The sequence below is a fragment of the Dipteris shenzhenensis genome, chromosome 3 (assembly GCF_047967505.1).
Source record: "Dipteris shenzhenensis isolate YYH24624 ecotype China chromosome 3, Dip_SZ_1.0, whole genome shotgun sequence".
Classification (NCBI taxonomy): Eukaryota; Viridiplantae; Streptophyta; class Polypodiopsida; order Gleicheniales; family Dipteridaceae; genus Dipteris; species Dipteris shenzhenensis.
Window position 1 is genome coordinate 29797987 of NC_141598.1, and position 17801 is coordinate 29815787.

Below are 17801 nucleotides of genomic sequence, written 5' to 3' on the forward strand. Positions count from 1 at the left end.
TAAACTCTAGATTAAATGAGCAAATGAAACAAGATGTGGGGGAAAGGGGTGCAGGTGCTCCTTGAGACCATTGTTCCTTAGTGTTAGTGTGTGAATTTACTGTCCATTCTTCAAAGTTGAAACTCTTCTGCAAGATGGTTAACGAGCACTACTCTGTTAGAATCACTAGAGAAATCAGATCTAGTTGCACTACAAGTTGTTAACTTCTCCACATAATGTACAAGGACTCCCCCATCCCGAGCTTGCAAAGTAGTTACTTTGGATGCAAAATCACCCTGCCAAGTGATGGAATTGGCAGCAACAACTTTTGACTTGGCATCATTAGTAGATGCAACATGAAGCTTACTTACTCGGTTTCTTTGGAGCAAGAAAACTTGCTCTAAGTCCCTTCTCATGCAATTACCTACCATAACTCATAGCATCTCCAACAATTGGTGTACATTTATATGAGTTCAGAACCAGAAAAAGCCAACCAATTGCTTCGATGCTTCCCTAGCTCCTTCCAAATGTCTACTTTCTCAACAACTCCTTTCATCGTTGACACTTGTAGCATCGACCTTTCCCATGATCCCATCTCTAGTTTTTGTGGTGCCATCATGCTCTGTGATTGGCCTCCCTCTATCCTTTTTGACAATCCTTGCTGTACTTCATTTCTATGCTTGTTAATCATCTATCTTATGGTGTCAAAGTGCATCTCATGTGATGAGGCTCTGCCTAGATTGTCAAAGAGTGTATCTTAGCTACGTTGATTGTCAAAGGTAGACTAAATCTAGACTTGGAACAATAGCTTTGCCTTGAAGTTATGAAGAATATAGAGATTTTAGGAGGCTGACGACTAGCACCTATTTAGCTCAATAGGAGGTGTTGACCAAATCACTGAAGGAGGGCATCTATCAAATCATAGACAAGACTTGTAGATGGCTCTCTGGTTCGGCCATCAGTATAGATTGTAGAAGTTCATCCAATCAGAACTCCTTCAGCTTTGCAAGGTGGGTGCAAGCTTTCAAAATCCACTCTTCATAGATTTGCCTTCGTTATTTGTATTCTAATGAAGATGCAAAGTCCTCGTGCCATTTCAAGATGTTTATGCTGAACATAATCTAAATGTGTCAGATGAGTCTAAATTTCCATTATATGATTGGAGGTATTCACTATTGGTTGATGAACTCAAAGGAGATGATGAAATCTCATACGTCCTGTGTGAACTACTCCCATTTCCCTTCGAAGACTGCCTTTCTAGTTGGTACATCGTGATTTGATGATCTTTGGAACTACTCTCGCTTGCCTTCGAAGACTGCCTTTCTACTTGGAGCATCGGGATTTCATGATCTTTGGAGCACATATTCCAGTGCAGAAAATCTCCGAGCCCCTAGATCTTAGAGTTCTTCAAGACATTACACTTGCCATGTTTGTCAGTTTTCACCTCGTCTAGCAAAGATGCTAAGTCTTAACACATTGCATCAGAATGCCTTGGTGGGTATAAGTCCTCCTCTACATTGTGTACTCGTGCAATATGATGGGAAGACTCTGAAATTGATGCTGAGTCTTTTAACATTGCCTTTATATATCTTGATGGATATAGGTCCTCATCTGAGTGGTGTAGTCTCAAAGTATGATGCAAAGGCTCCAAGTCAAAAATACAATGGCACTCATGCTCCTTTTGAAGTCTGTCTTCCTCTACTAGCCCTCCTTCAACTGAGACGATGGTGGAGAAAATACTTCTTCATAGTTCAAGACACCATTAGTTCAATTATATAGATTTATGAGAAAATAACTTGTATGCTTTCTCGAGAAAAGCTTCTCATGTAAAAAGCATAGCTAGTCTTTTTGCACTTGCATCATAAAATAAAGCTAAATAAATACACACCATTAGATTTGAGTAAAATCAACATTCATGATTGTGACACTGGCTCAAGGAGAGCTCAAAAGACCAAAACTTCTCCCTAGGCTACCTGTCATAAATAGGCGAAGCCATTCATTCATCACAAAATGTACTAATTTAATAGTGTCATAATTGTATGTTTTGTTATGTTGGAATAATAGTGCAAATGAGAATATTAAAGGTTTAATACTAGGTGGATCCATTCATTCATCACAAAAATGCACTTATTTTCTCCCATCAAGGTCCATGGTTGCACGGAAGATGATATAAACTATAAGGTACCAGGCTCTTATTTCGAGTAAGTCTAAATCTGCACATTTGCACATTGCCGTCATGTGACTGAATATCAACACTAGCCTAGAAGATAGTTCTTTGGTCACTCTCATACTTAGAAGTACTATGGAATTCAGAGGTGTCACATGGTAGATTGTTCTCTAGTGGCTTCCATATAGAATCCTCCCGTGAGACCTTGATGTCTTGGAAATGCTCGAGGTTAGCATTTCCAAAAAAAATTTAGAAATGTGTAACATAAAATTTTCGGGCTCTATACCATCATTCTAGGATATGTGTATGAATAAGAAGCATATTATAACTCTATCTATACATTGGGACAAAAACAATCAAACATTTTCTATGCAAGTTCTTCTTATGAGAATATATAGAATACTTTTACCAAGGTAGACTTTCAATTCTGTAGCAAGAAGGCTCCCCGTAATCAGTAAGCATCACATAGTCTACCCCTGGAACAAACCTATCAGGCAGTCTAAACACTCTAGATGATCTTCTCAAGGGCATTTCAGCTTGCTATCCCACCTACACATCAGCCACATTTGGCTCATTATTTCCACAAATAGATGATCCATCATCTACCCTTGATTGTATACCTATGGGAGTACTTGGTGGTACCATTTCTTGCACATTTGGTGCATGGACAGCTTGCTATCTATCAACATATGTAGGTGGATTCATGTCCTGGAAAGTGATTCTCCTCATTTCCACATCCCTCATGGGTGCCTTGTGCAGCTTCTTCTCATTGAAGGCTACATCATGGCTGCGTATGATCTTCTTTGCTTCTAGATCCTAGAGACGATAGCCCATCTCTCCGCTTTCACCATAACCCAGAAAGATGCATTTCCTAGACTTAGGATCTAGCTTCTTTCGAAGCTCTTTTGGAACATGTGCATATGCCTCACACCCAAATATATGCAAATGAGAGTAAGAGGGCTTCTTGCCACTCCATGCCTCTTCAGGAATACCACCATCCAAATGCTTACTAGGTGATCTATTGATCACATGCACTGCAGTCTTCATTACCTCAGCCCAAAAACCACCAGAAAGACTTGCATTGGAAAGCATGCATTGCAACCTTTCTTGAATGGTACGGTTCTTCTTTTCTGCAACTGGACTTTGCTCTAGAGTACGAGGGGATGTGAGCTCCATGCACTACAATCTTCATTGCCTCAGCCCAAGAACCACCAAAAAGACTTGCATTGGAAAGTATGCATTGCAACCTTTCTTGAATGGTACGGTTCTTCTTTTCTGCAACTGGATTTTGCTCTGGAGTACGAGGGGATGTGAGCTCCCTGTTAATCCCACATGTATCACAGAAATGCTAAAAGTCATGAGAGAGTTACTCTCCACCATTGTCAGTCCATAGGCATTTAAGCGTTCTACATGATTGATTCTCAACCAAGGCCAGCCATTTATGAAATACCTAGAACACATCACTCTTCCAAGTTATAGCATAAGCCCACACTTTCCTAGTTGCATCATCAATGAATGTCACAAAGTATTCAGCCCCGCCTAATGATCGTGTAGGCATGGGACCACATACATCTGAATGCACCAAATCAAGCTTTCCAAAATCTTTCTTTTCCCTTCGTTTATGGGCTGATTTAGTCTGCTTCCCATAGAGACAGTGCTCGCAAAATTCAAAATCAAAGAAACTTAAATGCGCTACATAAATCAAATGGCATAAGAGTTTCATCCCATTTTAGCTCATATGGCCCAACCGGCAATGCCATAAAGAAGTGCTTGGCTACTCGGTTATTGCAACAACATGATCAAACACCCCTGATACATGCAAGGGATACAAAGTCCCACACTTGGCACCCCTGGCCAAAAGCATAGAGCCCTTCTGAATTTTCCAACTCCCAAAACCAAAGATGGTCTGAAAACCAGCATCATCTAGGTGACCCGTTGAAATGAGACTCTTGGTTAGCACCCGTTGAAATGAGACTCTTGGTTAGCTTAGGCACATGTCTCACATTTTTCAAAATAAATGCAGACCCATTTGCAAAAGAAAACTTTATGTCACCTACTCCCACTATGTCACATGCATAGTCATTTCCAAGATGCACACAACCTGTCTTTCCACTGTCATAAGTGGAGAACCGTTCCCTATGCGGAGTAACATGGAATGAAGCACCAGAATCCAAAATCCAATCCTGGGAATATGCATCATCTAAAGTGGTAAGCAACTCTGCAGATAAACTAGACATGAAGAGAATGTCATTTTCACTATAATATGTGACTACATTGATCTCCTCGATCTTCACTTTTTCTTTGTCCTCCCTTGGACTCTCTTCCTTCTGATTTGCACCCCAATTTGCATTCTTTTTATGATCCTTTTGCTCTCTTTCAAGCTTGTAGCAATCCTTTTTCATGTGGCCCTTCTTGCCACAATAGTGACACTCAATGTTCCGTGCCCTTGACTTGCTATGGGACTTCCCTCTTTCTTGAAACTTCCCCCTGGACTATGATCTGCCCCTTTGCACATTTAAGTCTGCATATTGCTTGTTGCCTTCCATTGACTTCCATCTAATCTCCTTGACCAACAAGCTACCAACCACATCATCAAAGTTCAATACTCCACCAGGTGCAGAGTTACTGATAGCAGTACGGAAAGTATCCCATGAGGATGGTAATGAGCATAAGATAAATATTGCCCTCATTTCCGCATCGACATTCAGCTTTTGGGCTTGAAGCTACTGAAAATGATATTAAATTCATTCAAGTGCAAAGCTATGGATACTCCCTCCTTCAAGTGGAGCTCAAACAATCTCTTCATGAGATAGACTTTGTTTGAGGCAATCTCTTTCTCATAGGTAGCACACAGCTTTTTCCATAAAGCTTCCGTAGCCATTTCAATGACTACTGTGAAATAAACTGTCTCCCCAAGATGAAGTCTAATGGTAGACTTTGCGAATGCATCCAACTCATTCCATTCATCTGTGGACATAGTTGCAAGCTTAGCTGCAATCCCTTGCAAGGGTTTTATCTACTTCTTTTGAATAAGCACATCCCTTATCTATTATTTCCATAAAGAAAAGTTTGTCCCATCATACTATGCTGAAAAACTCCTTTTCAGACATGGAAGAGGATGCCATGATGCAAATAAAGCAAAATCCAAAATGCTAGCGCCTGCAAGAGAGAATCACACCATAAACCAAGTGCACCCAAATGTGTATGCCACAATAGAGTGAAATATCACCAAAACTCAAAGCTCAAAGCATCAAAAGATATAGCTGACTCATGTGCATGTACTATGCATCCATATGAGCAAATCTGGCCCAAAAGAAAATGCCAACTGCAATGGCAATCCAAAATGCCAATAAGTGCCAAATGGCTCAAGCATAAACACCATCCATGGGCAAATGCATCAACAATATCTCATCCAAGAGAGCATAACACTATCAGTGCATCACTTGCAATGTGTCAAATGGCTATCCCTTAGCATAAAATAGCATCCATGTGCAAAGCGTCCATAAAAAATAGCATCCCACAAGGCAATTTAGCCTATCAACGCATCCAATAAGGACCGCAATGCATCCAAATGGCCTATAAATCATCCACTACAACCAGAGTGATCTACAAAAGGTATGCTCAAGAAATCATGGTCCCACGGCAATGATCGCTACTGAAAATACAACCTGAGATGCCTCAAAACATGGGCGCCATTGCATAATCAGACTCAACAAGACAATCTACAAATATCTCTCTTCTGCTAGAACTCTAAAATCCCAACCGATGAGTGAGAAATGGGAGTCAACATTTATCCACTGCCATGTGGTATAAATCTAAGGTTTTAAAACCTTAGAATGAAAAATGCATAACAGAGAGACGAAATCAAATACATAGAGATCTATAACTCTAAAAATACTCCGCCGAATCTCATAAGAACTGACAGATAGGGGTTTTTAGGCATCTAAAATGCAATGGGACAGGCGGTTTTGGAAACCGTGGTCCCAATCACTGGGTCCAACACACAGACTGAAAAACGTTTTTGCAAACTGAACTATTTGTAAACTCCACCGGAGTGTGAATGATGAGCAACATAGAAGTTTTAGGACCTCTTGAGTCCACCGGAACTGACTGCAAATGGTTGCTTCAAATTTGAGTTCTAACACCTAGGGAGAAAAACGTTGAAACTAACACAGTGAGTCAAAAATCCAACGAAATGATCTCAAATTCAAGAATGAATGTGTTTCCAAGCTCTTGAAGTGAAATGGACACCAAAAGCAAGAAATGGTTGCTCTACAATTCAATAAGGAGTCTCTGTCCATCGAACAGAACAGGGAAAAGCTAAAAAAATGACTTTTTCTTTGAAAACACTTAACAAGCTCTCAAAACCACTTCACAAAACCAAAGTGACTTTTCCAAAGGTTCCTTCAAGGTCTCTGCACACTCGGATGCAAGTAAAATCACCCACAAAGCTTCCCACAGAGCTTCTCCTTCCTCCACAGAGCTGCTAAGCTTCCAGGCATTCATGCACGCTCAGCTAGATCACCCGGGCTCTGATACCAATTGAGAGTGCTCTCAACAAAAGCAAAACGAAAGAGGGAGAGAGAGAAACAGAGAGCCACACAAGTTTTTAGTGGTGCAGAACACCCTAATCTTCTTTTTCATTCATTTATATATGTGTTTGAGTATTGTACATAACCGAGGTAAAGGCACAGTGACCTTCAACCCCCATACGACAATCTTGGGTTGCCGAGGGACCCCGTATGAAAGGGCTTCATCAAGCTCAGGACAAGTGGCCAAAAAAATATCATTACTGTTGTGGCTTTCCATCTCTGTTCCTTCACTCAAGACCTGTCGAGTTTTTTAACTACATTGCTCTCCTGCTATCCAAGTTGTAATTGTTCACATATTCTAATATGTCAAATCTAGCCATCTTGACATGCTCAATGATGTAATCCAGTGAGATATTTGTCGTCTTTGAAGACCCGTGTACTGATAGATTCCCCACACATTACATTGATGAATATGCCAGGTTAGTTGTATGATAGTTAAGGCTAGAGGAGGTAGGCACTGGCAAGGAAATGCATTTTCATTGGTTTAGGATTAACTACAACCCCTAAAAAATATAACCTTTAGTAAATCCCAAACAACCACCGCGTTTGTTTTAGTAAATCCCAATCAATAAATACCAAACAAGGGAAAATGTAAATCCCAAATAGTATACTAATCCCAAATAGACACCGTACTTGTTTTAGTGACAATGACTATGCATGAGGGACCATCTAATTCATAGGTTCAAATTAGCATTTAGTCAAAATCATACTGTAATGATAACAATGATTATGAATGAGGGACCATCTAATTCACAGGATTAGATTAGCATTGAGCCGGATTGTAATAACAATGACTTTGCATGGAGGACCATCTAGTTCACAAGCCTAGATTAGAATTCGGTCGGTTCATCAGGCTGTAATAGCAATAGTTCTTATTCTTATAACCAAGAACTATTGTTATTACAATCTGATGAACCGAATCAATGCTAATCTAATGTCCTATTTTTATCTTTTCTTTCTTCAGTTGACTATGATAACAATGACTGTGCATGAGAGGCCATCTAGTTCACAGGCTCAGATTAGCATTGAGTCAGAATCAAACTATAATAGCAATGATTTTTCATGAGGGACCATCTAATTCACATGCTGAGATTAGCATTAAGCTAGAGTTAGACTATAAGAACATATTAAATTCTCCCATGCATGGCAACCATCTAATTGTACGTCATGGCTAGATGATGATGTATATGACTGCCTATGCTAGGTTGGGCTACCATTAAGTTGAGTGCATGTGCCACCACTCCTGCCTCATCCCATTGAATGATTATGATCTTGGCTCTGATGATTGATAAATTCTCCCATGGCAAGAATCTAATCACATGTCATGGCTAGACAATGATGTATATAATCACCTATGCTAGGCTAGGCTACTAGCAAGCTGGGTGTATGTGCCATCGGTCCTCCCCCCTCATCCCATTGAATTATTATGATCGCCCAAGTCATGGGATCCATTTTTTGCCTTGGCTCTCCATCTTGCAACACTCCACTAGCCATAGCCATGATCAAGGGAGTTACAGGATGGGGATGGCAAGGGAAACGGGTCTTAAGGGGGGGTCGCATTTGATCCCATTCTTCACCCTACGAATGTCTGACGTCATTGTTCCATCAGGCACTGGGAGAGAACTCAACTTGGTGATGATCCTCTCGTAATTGAGCACAAGGTTCTTCGGCACTAGGGAAGGAGGACTCAACTTGGTGATGAGCTCTAACACACTCAGAGCATGCATCAGTGTGCTAGAGCTCACCACCAGATTGAGTTTCCTGTCCATTATCAAAGGTTGTGCTCGATTGATCTCACCACCAAGTTGAGTTCTCTCTCCCAGTGCTTTGAAGGAAGTTGCTATGAAGAAGGTTATGTTCAATTACAAGGTGCTCATATTGTCCCCTGCATACGAGGAGTTCCAAGGTAGAATTATAAGAAAGTGCTACTATGATAGCACTATGAGGTGCTCGTATTGTCCCCTGCATATGAGGAGTTCCGAGTCATAATTGTAAGAAAGTGCTAACTACGATAGCACTACGAGGTGCTCATATTGTCCCCTGCATACAAGGCACCAAGTCAAAAGTGTAAGAAAGTGCTAACAAGGACAAAAAGTGACACCAGGTCTCACTACAACAGTGGTGTGGACAAGTGCTAAAGTGTTTAAAGAAGTGTCACAAAGAAAAAGTGCTAGCATCTTTGGATTTAATATCTTCTGTTAAATGTTTTCTTCGGATGTAATTTATTTTGTTTCAATTTCAATGTAACACTATTATCAGAAAAACTATCGGATATAATTTCTTTTGTTTCAATTTCATTGTAGTACCATTGAGTCGCAAAAACTATTGTTGTTGTTACTTCGATAGTGAAAGTGGCTCTAAAGAAGCACAAATGACATATTTCTACCCTCATTTACATTTTACTACAACCATAGGGATCATTGCACAAGAAACTGTTGAGAAATTTGTTGTTACCGTAGTGAAAAAGGTTCACAAATGCCCTCATTTTGGATTTACTACAACCGGTGCAATTCTTTTACAAGCAAGTGTAATTGTAGAAGGACTAAAATAGATCTAAAATAGGACTACACTTTCCTTAGCTTGGAGCTAAAATAGCTCCAAGAACTAGCAGAAATTGTTGCACAAGGCTAGTAGGACTAAAATAGCTTTAAAATAGGAGTATATTTTCCTTGGTTTAGAACTATAATAACTCCAATAACTAGTGCAGTGGTTTAGAGCTATAATAACTCCAATAACTAGCATGGTGGTTTCAAGGAAACTATCATAAATTGCAACTATCTACATTTTCCTTAGCTTGGAACTAAAATAGCTCCAAACACCAGTGCGATGGTTGAAAAATTGTTGCACAAGGACTAATAGGACTAAAATAGCTCCAAAATAAGACTATATTTTCCTTGGTTTAGAACTAAAATAGCTCCAACAACCAACACGGTGGTTGCGAATATGGACCTTGAGGGGTTCCCTTTAGGGATTGACATGCCACGGTGGTCTTCAAGCCAACGTGGTGGTCTCTCCATGCCAACATTATTGCTCAAACCCCAGCATGGTGGTCAATGCAACAAAAGATTGCACAATGATAGGTGGCAAGGCAAATTTTTTGTGATGTAGTCAGGCCAACGTGGTGGTCGCTCCATGCCAACATCATTGCTCGAACTAGCACGGTGGTTAGTGCAACAAAATATTATGTTGCACAGTGATAGATGGCAAAGCTGCACAATGACAAGTGGCAAGGAAAAAGCTATGTGATGTAGTCAAGACAGAGGCAGAGCAACAATCTCTATGCTTGTGAGCAAATGTATATAGTGCCATGTGTTGAGTCCGCGCTATTGACAATGATAAGGTTGTGTCTCATTATTATGCCAGTGCAGTAATCATGTTGCTGAAAAAACTTGCGGCGAGAGCACGGATCTGTGAACAATTCAAAATCTCACCCACCAATGCGTCGTGTCGTGGTTCCAAAAATAGTTCCACGATTGGCTACACCCAAGCAAACATTGACCCTTTCTTTACCAGTTAAACCTATGCACACTAAGGTGAGCTACTTGGTTGAATTTGGCCCTTCCTAAGGTATTCCATTAATTTCTTTCGACCTCATGTTCCTCCATTTGACTAAACCTATAGGGTTTAAAAACAGGGGTAGATCTAGAAATCAAATCTATTTTATGATCTACTTCTCTCTCAGGGGGTAAAACATCAAGCAAATTAGACATAAAAACATCTTTAAATTCAAACATTAAATCATTGAAAGAAGATTTTTACTTTTTAACATTATCAAAAACAATATTACTTCTTTCGGATGGAGAAGACATAAAATCACCAATAAAAGTAAGTTCACAAAGATATACCCTCGGGGGATGCACTACTATGAAACCCTATGTATGTATCACGTGAGTTCAAGGGGTATTTAAAAAACCCCTCAACTAAAATTGTTAATTTTTTTTGAAATGTTGAATTAATATATGCCTCCTTTTGAATGCACATAGTACACTAGATTTTTTTAAGGTGAACCCCCCCGAGGATATACCGCACATTCTTCTTGGTGTAGTAGTCGCTCCAATTCCATTGAACAAATAAGAAGAGAGTTGGGCACATCATGTTCTCCTTGAATCTTGAAGACTCTACCCTCTTTTTCAAACATAATGGAGTTATTAAGATAACTATGTTGTAATCTATTCCCAAGACTATATAACCACTCTCGACCAAGCACAACATCTGTTTGATCAAGATGCATGAGTTGGAAATACAAGGCATCTTGATGGCCTTGAATATCCACCTCTACACCATATATCACGGTGTCCCAAACTTTTTTATCAATGCCCTTCTTAGCCAAAGATACCACATATTTATGAGCACTTGGACTCTCAGGAAATTTTAATTTCTTAACTAACGAGTAGTTAAAGAAATTGTGTGTTGCACTATCATCGACCATCACTCTTACCCTTTGCCCCCTTATTTTTCCATGCATCCTCATTAAGTCATGAGGACCAAAGGTGGGCTACCACATTGCCAATGATAGACATCACATGTGGGTGCTATCCTCATGATAGACCTCTACTTTAGTGTACTTCTTAGTACCATGAAAAAGAAACACCTCCATCACATGTACTTGTTTTTGTGAAGGTCTATTTGGGGCTTTAGCTCCCGCTTGCTTATTTTTAGGGAAGTTTCAAGCAGCATGGTCTTTGTCCAAACATTTGAAGCAAATATTTTCCTGTCTAGTCCTTTCATAATCCTCTTTCTTAAAGAGAGGATAATTTTGTGTTTGAGGTTTCTTAGGTGGTGCCTAAGGAACCTCCTTCTAAGTTCCAACTTTGGATTTCCCCATCATATCATCGTATATTTGGGCATACTTAATTAATTCCTCAAAGTTTTTTGGATAATTTCTTTTCACCTCAACCTTAATACTTATAAGTGTCGTTGATGCCTCTCACAAAACCCCTTATCTTTTGTAATTCATCAATTCCCTTCAACTTAAGGACTGCCTCCCTCGAGTTTGCTATGTATTGGACTAGAGTGTTTTAACCCACAATGAAATTGTTCCAAGCCCACCACGCTCTTTCTAATTCATTTTCCATTAAAAAATCTTTTAATAAGGCTTGTTCAAACTCAGCCCAATAATCAGGAATTCTATCATTTTCTCTGAGGCTCATCCACCAATTATAGGCCTTATTTCCAAGGAAAAAACTTGCTTCCTCTACTTGATTTTCAAGAGGGGTAATCTTGAGTCGATGGAGTATTGCCACTTTTGCAAGAACATAATAATCGCATCTTTATTGTGCTCATTTTCTTCTCCATTGAAAATTGGCAGTTTCAAGTCCTTAAGAATGTTAGAGGTTTCTCTAAATTGAGAGGTAGACCTCTTAGCTTGATTAGAAGGAGTCGGTGATCTTTCCATACGAGTTACCGATTTTTGAGAATCGGCTAACATGGTTATGGCTTCAACTAAGATTTTCAATGCATCACTAATAGTTCCTAACTGTGTTTCCATGTTTTGTATTTCAGTTTCAAGTTTAGTGAATTTCGTGTATGGAATTCCATAATCATCGTAGTCTATGTCCTCCATTTCCACATTATCCTCCTGAGTTTCATTTTGTACCTCCTCATGTATTTCCTCTCCAGCTATATCTTTTCCTTTTTTAGCCCTTTCCTCGCTCTCCCTAACTATTTTATCCCTTTTTGGAGTTGACATTTTCAAATGCGAGTTTTCTAGATTTTTATAATGTAGAAAGCTTTATAGAGAGAAAAATATGATTGCCACTTCCTTGGAATTTGCTTGTTGGCCTTGGATTCAATCTTCAAAACCGTCCTGCTTTACTTATTTCACAAGCGGTCTTCACGTTCAATTTCCTTCTTTATTATACTTTTCATTTCAAAATCGTCAAACCGATCTCCAATCTTCTTCTTTGAAAATGGTGACGTTAGGAAGATTGAAAAAAATAAGGGGGTAAAAAGAGTTTTAAAACCTTAGGAAGAAGAGGGATAGAAAAGGTATTGTTGAGGTGGCTTTTACTAAGGTTTTGGAATCCTTAAATGATGTGGCTTTTACAAAGCCTTAAAATTTATCTATCTATGCAGCCTTGCAGGTTGTCAAATCATGATGACAGGATCATGAATTAAATATAAAGTCTATTCGCCTACTGCTGTCAAAGAGACTGAGTCAGTCTAAGTGCCTTCATTACTCACACAGGCCATGACTATCAAGACTTAGGAAGGTCAAACTTGCATTACACAACTTTAAATCCATCATGACTCATGAACGTCACAACTTAAGAACTCGGGGAAGCTGAAGCTCCCAACCTTAGTCTTAGAGCATCAATTGAAACTTGTCTCTAGCAAATCTCTAGATTCTCTACATTGTCTGCAGTCTTGGGAGTCGGCATGGAACTTTACATAAGAATACAATGATGAACCAAGGGTACTTCCTCTAGTATAGTCATCTTACCACAGTCCTGCAGCCCAACCGGCAACAAGAGATGGTCCTTCCTCTACACAAATTGTTTTATGTAGGCTACCTATGGCTCCATGCTTCACCACAGTGACCATGCTTCAGTGTGTGTGTGACTCGATTTCAGTGCCTTCATTTACTGTGTGTGAACTACATAGGACTCTAAATTCATGCTTTATTGTCTCTAATACCAATGTTACATCTCCGACCACAAAGAAGGAGGGCTCTACTCCATAAACTACCCTGCCACCACGGATCCCTTCATTATGAACCTGTCTCTTTTTCTCAACTTTTCTCATGCTCCTTCTAGAATCCTCCCACCAAGCCCAGCACTTGCCACTTGTAACCTACTTGAGTTCCTGTGTCCATAATGGTCCTTAGTAATCCTATGCCCCCCTTTGGCTTTCACATTGCAATCCATTCTATTGCAACAAGTGTTGCCAAACCCTCTGATTTCCCGCTTCACCATAAACGATCCTTAGACTTCCATGATTATGGCAGCTGACATAACATCAGACCTTCTTTGTGCAAAGATCCTTGCATGGTGTTGCCTCCCTAAGTTGCACTAATTTGTCCTTTTTTTTTTTAAAGAAAATGGGTCAAATACGGAGTTTTTCTTATTTAAAATGCAGCAACCAATTATCATGTTTTATTTGTATGAATACTCTTATTTGTATGAATAACTGGATATTTGTATGAAAACTTTATCCGTATGAATAACACAATTTATCCATACAAATACAAGCAATATAAATAAGTTAGACCTTCATTTTTAGCCTATATTCAAATGAATACTCTTATCATTTGCTTCTTCCCTACCTGCCTACTAGTGCCCCCACCTGCCTACCAGTGCACCAGCTTTGCTCTCGTATAGATAAACTTAACTTTCATGTTTGAGACTAGCATGCATCTGTCTTATGAGATTTGTATGTTGTAGTATCGGTTTCAAAATTCATGTTTGCATGTTTGCATCCGGGGCTAGCACTCATCTCTTTTATGAGAGTTGTGTGTTGTAGTCTCCACTTTGATCTTAAAGTTTGTTTTCTATGTAAGACTGTAATTCATCTCTCTTGTGCCAAGTTGTGTTGCAGTCTCAATTTCTATATTCATGTTTGCATTTGGGTCTAGCACTCATCTCTTTTATGAGAGTTGTGTGTTGTAGTCTCCAACTTTGATTTTAATGTTTTTGGCTTATCTAAGTCTAGCACTCATCTCTCTTGCGAGAGTTGAGGGTTGTAGTCTTAATTTCAATATTTTTGTTTACATTTGGGGCTAGCACTCATCTCTTTTACAAGAGTTGTGTGTTGTAGTCTCCCCTTCGATTTAATGTTTTTTTTTAAATCTAAGATCACTCATCTCTCTTGGTAGAGTTGTGTGTTGCATTCTCAATTTTTGATAGACGCTTAGTCTGGCACTCAGCTCTCTTATCAATCTTGAGAGTTGTGTGTTACACAACAACATAAAGCATCCATAGATGGCCTGATAGATGCACAAAATAGCGGGCACTTTTATAAGTGTAGATAAACTTAATGAAAATATGAGTGCACCTATTAGCATGGTTATTAACGCATCTATCAATGTGGTTATACATGCATTTAATAGCGCATCTACATTGTATAATAGATGCGCATTTAGACATGCTTATAAACACACAATAGAGTTTGAAATTGTGCTACAAGCTTATAAATGTGCATCACTGCTTTCCAAACAATTCCCATGATTACCAAAGAACATAAATTAATAAAAATATCAATGATATGCAAGTGTCACACACGATAATATGCTTTTTGCCAAATGCACATATACAAAAATTAAGTGAGGTGAGGAGAATGAGACAATGTATAAAATATTTTTGCTAATATGTAAGAAATTTGGATGATACAATAGTGGACTACGATTCAATCTCATCTTGAATGAGATCAACCCTTGCCAAACTATCTACTTCAATATCCAAACCAATGTGGAGATCTACAAATACATTCAACCCACTACTACTTGTGCTATTGTGCTCATTGAAATCAACATCACCAATGGTAGGCTCATCCTCATTGGTAACGGCCTAAATATCTATATCTCCTATCTCATGATCATCCTCCTCTCTCATATCATGATCATCATCACCTCCATGGCCATGATCATCCTCCATACGATCCATATTAGTAAATGTATTATACATCACTTTGGAACATGGCGTAATAGGTATGGTGTGCCACCACCTACTATTATCCACCATTGGTTGATAGACAACCTATTCAAACACAAATACAAACATGTTATTTTCCTTGTGTCTAAGATATCAAATATAAATAAGTCAGTATTTTATATATGTGTACAATACCTATTCACATTGTTGCGGTAGTACTAGTGTGTCGTTGCTTTGCCAAAACTTTGTGGAGTTAATAGTTACAAAGCCACTTGCATGGCGATTGATTGTTGCATTAGGTCCTCTTTCCACTATGTCCAAAACATACACAAAGAAATGTTGAAAGTCAAGCTTAATAATATCTTGGATTAGCCACAATAATCATCCATTGATTAAGAGATCTCCATTTGCTTGATCAGAAAAGGAATCATGCAAGACTACAAAGATCACCTTTGGATTCAATCTCTCACACTGACGGTTCTACGAGAGGCATGCAAAATATGAATGTTACATTAACCATAATCCCCAGATTGTCTAGTGTGGTTATGGTGAAGCGGGAAACCAGAGGGTCGATAGTGCTTGCATCAATATGGAGTGTATGGTTTATGCCTAAAGGACAGAAAGGTACTAAGGTCCTTTATGGACATGTGGCACTCAGGTGGGCTCCAAGTGGCAAGCACTGGGTTCAGGGGAGATTTCTACAGACAGCTCCATAAAGGAAGAAAAGAGAAGGAACTCCAGGGGGGTTCACATACGAAAGAGGAGAGAGTACTCTGGGAATCGTGGCTGGGAGGAGAATCTAAGAGAGCCCTCTTTATGGTGTTGTTACATTAATACAACCTAATGAGTTTCTCATTACATAGTTTCTCATTATGTGCTCCAAAATATGGAAAGAACATAAAAGATTGGGTTTAGAATAGTGTTATTTGATATCATTGAGGCGAAAGGTGCCAAGGATGATAACTTGGTCATATCAACTATGACCACCAGTGCAACAATAGTGACACACCTGAGCCAAATGTAAACATAGTCTAGGAAGTGTTGGTCATGCACATGTGAGTTGTGTACTGGCCGATGGTTTCCCAAATTCCAAAATGATTGACTCACACTAGCTGATTGTCACTTGAGCACTCGGGGCCCAAAATGACAGCTAAGCTTATGCAAAGCTCTTGGGCTTTTACTTTGAATGCTCGCCCATAACTATGCATGCTTAGCCATAGAGGCAATTTGAAGTGCATTCACTTAACAATACTGGAGTACTCTTTTGAGTACTCGGTAGTCAATAATTCCATTCACTCACTACATAAATCAAAATTTGTCCCTTTTACAACCAAAGCCAAACAGCTAATAATCATTCTCGGAGACCAGAACCTTGTTACTGATTCAAAGGCTTGCATGCTTTCTCAAAAAGGCACCCTTATTGAAGGAGCAAGCATTAGCATAGTAGTGTAGTCCAGATTTCTCGAGCTATTTGTTGAGCTCCTCCTGCTAAGCTAGAGGGACAACATGAATGTGTAATAGTAAGCTTTTAGACTTGATAATTTATTTGTGACATTGAATTTATGGATATTGAAAAAAAAATGTTATGCTAGAAATGTTTTATGTGTATTTTTTTAGCTATAGAAAAAAATATATGTAGAATGACTACTAGTTAAATTAAAAGCTTCGAAGTGTGACTAGACAATGAGGAATATATACTCATCTACCAGCTGTAAAATAGTATGTGACACTTATTGATACTCGCATCATAGCCTGGAAGCATTCTATTTCTTATTATTTCTCAATATCATACAGGTATGGGACAGTATACATACTGAAGAATATAATATATTAGCAATGAATGGATGCAATATAATACTCTCTAATTGGTATAGGACATGAATTAAAAATTATTCCTCAAACATTTTGAATTGCCTAAATTCCTTCTCTTGGTTAACGAGCTGTCCGTAAGAACACAAGTAAACAAGGGTAGAAAGGGAGTTTTATTTGTTGAAGGTGACCTAATCATTTTACGTATTGAGAAGCATTGACTCAAGAGTATTAAGACACATCCTGTAGTTTTAAAAAATCACCCTGTTAAGGATGCTAAGTGGATGACCAAGCAAAATTTTTGCCAGTAACCTAATTTATTGACTACCTTTTTGTCGCACTTTTATGAATTCAAGGAAATAATAATTGATCGGGCGATGGCATTTGGCGAGCATGATTTGCCGTATTCTGGACACGTAGATTCAAGTTCTAAGGGATGCTTTGTGGAGTTTAGTTGGGAACACCTAACTTACATATCTTTTGCCATGCTAGATGGTGATAGAACTAATGACAACCTGATTGGAATTAGTGAAAGGGTACCGATTAAGGTGTCACACGGTGCATGCTATATGGCCATAGGCCAATGTTGTAAAAATAATGAATACTAAGCCGTGGGCTATTAATTGTGGATGAGGGCATATCAAGCCTTGTGATACTTTGAGCTAG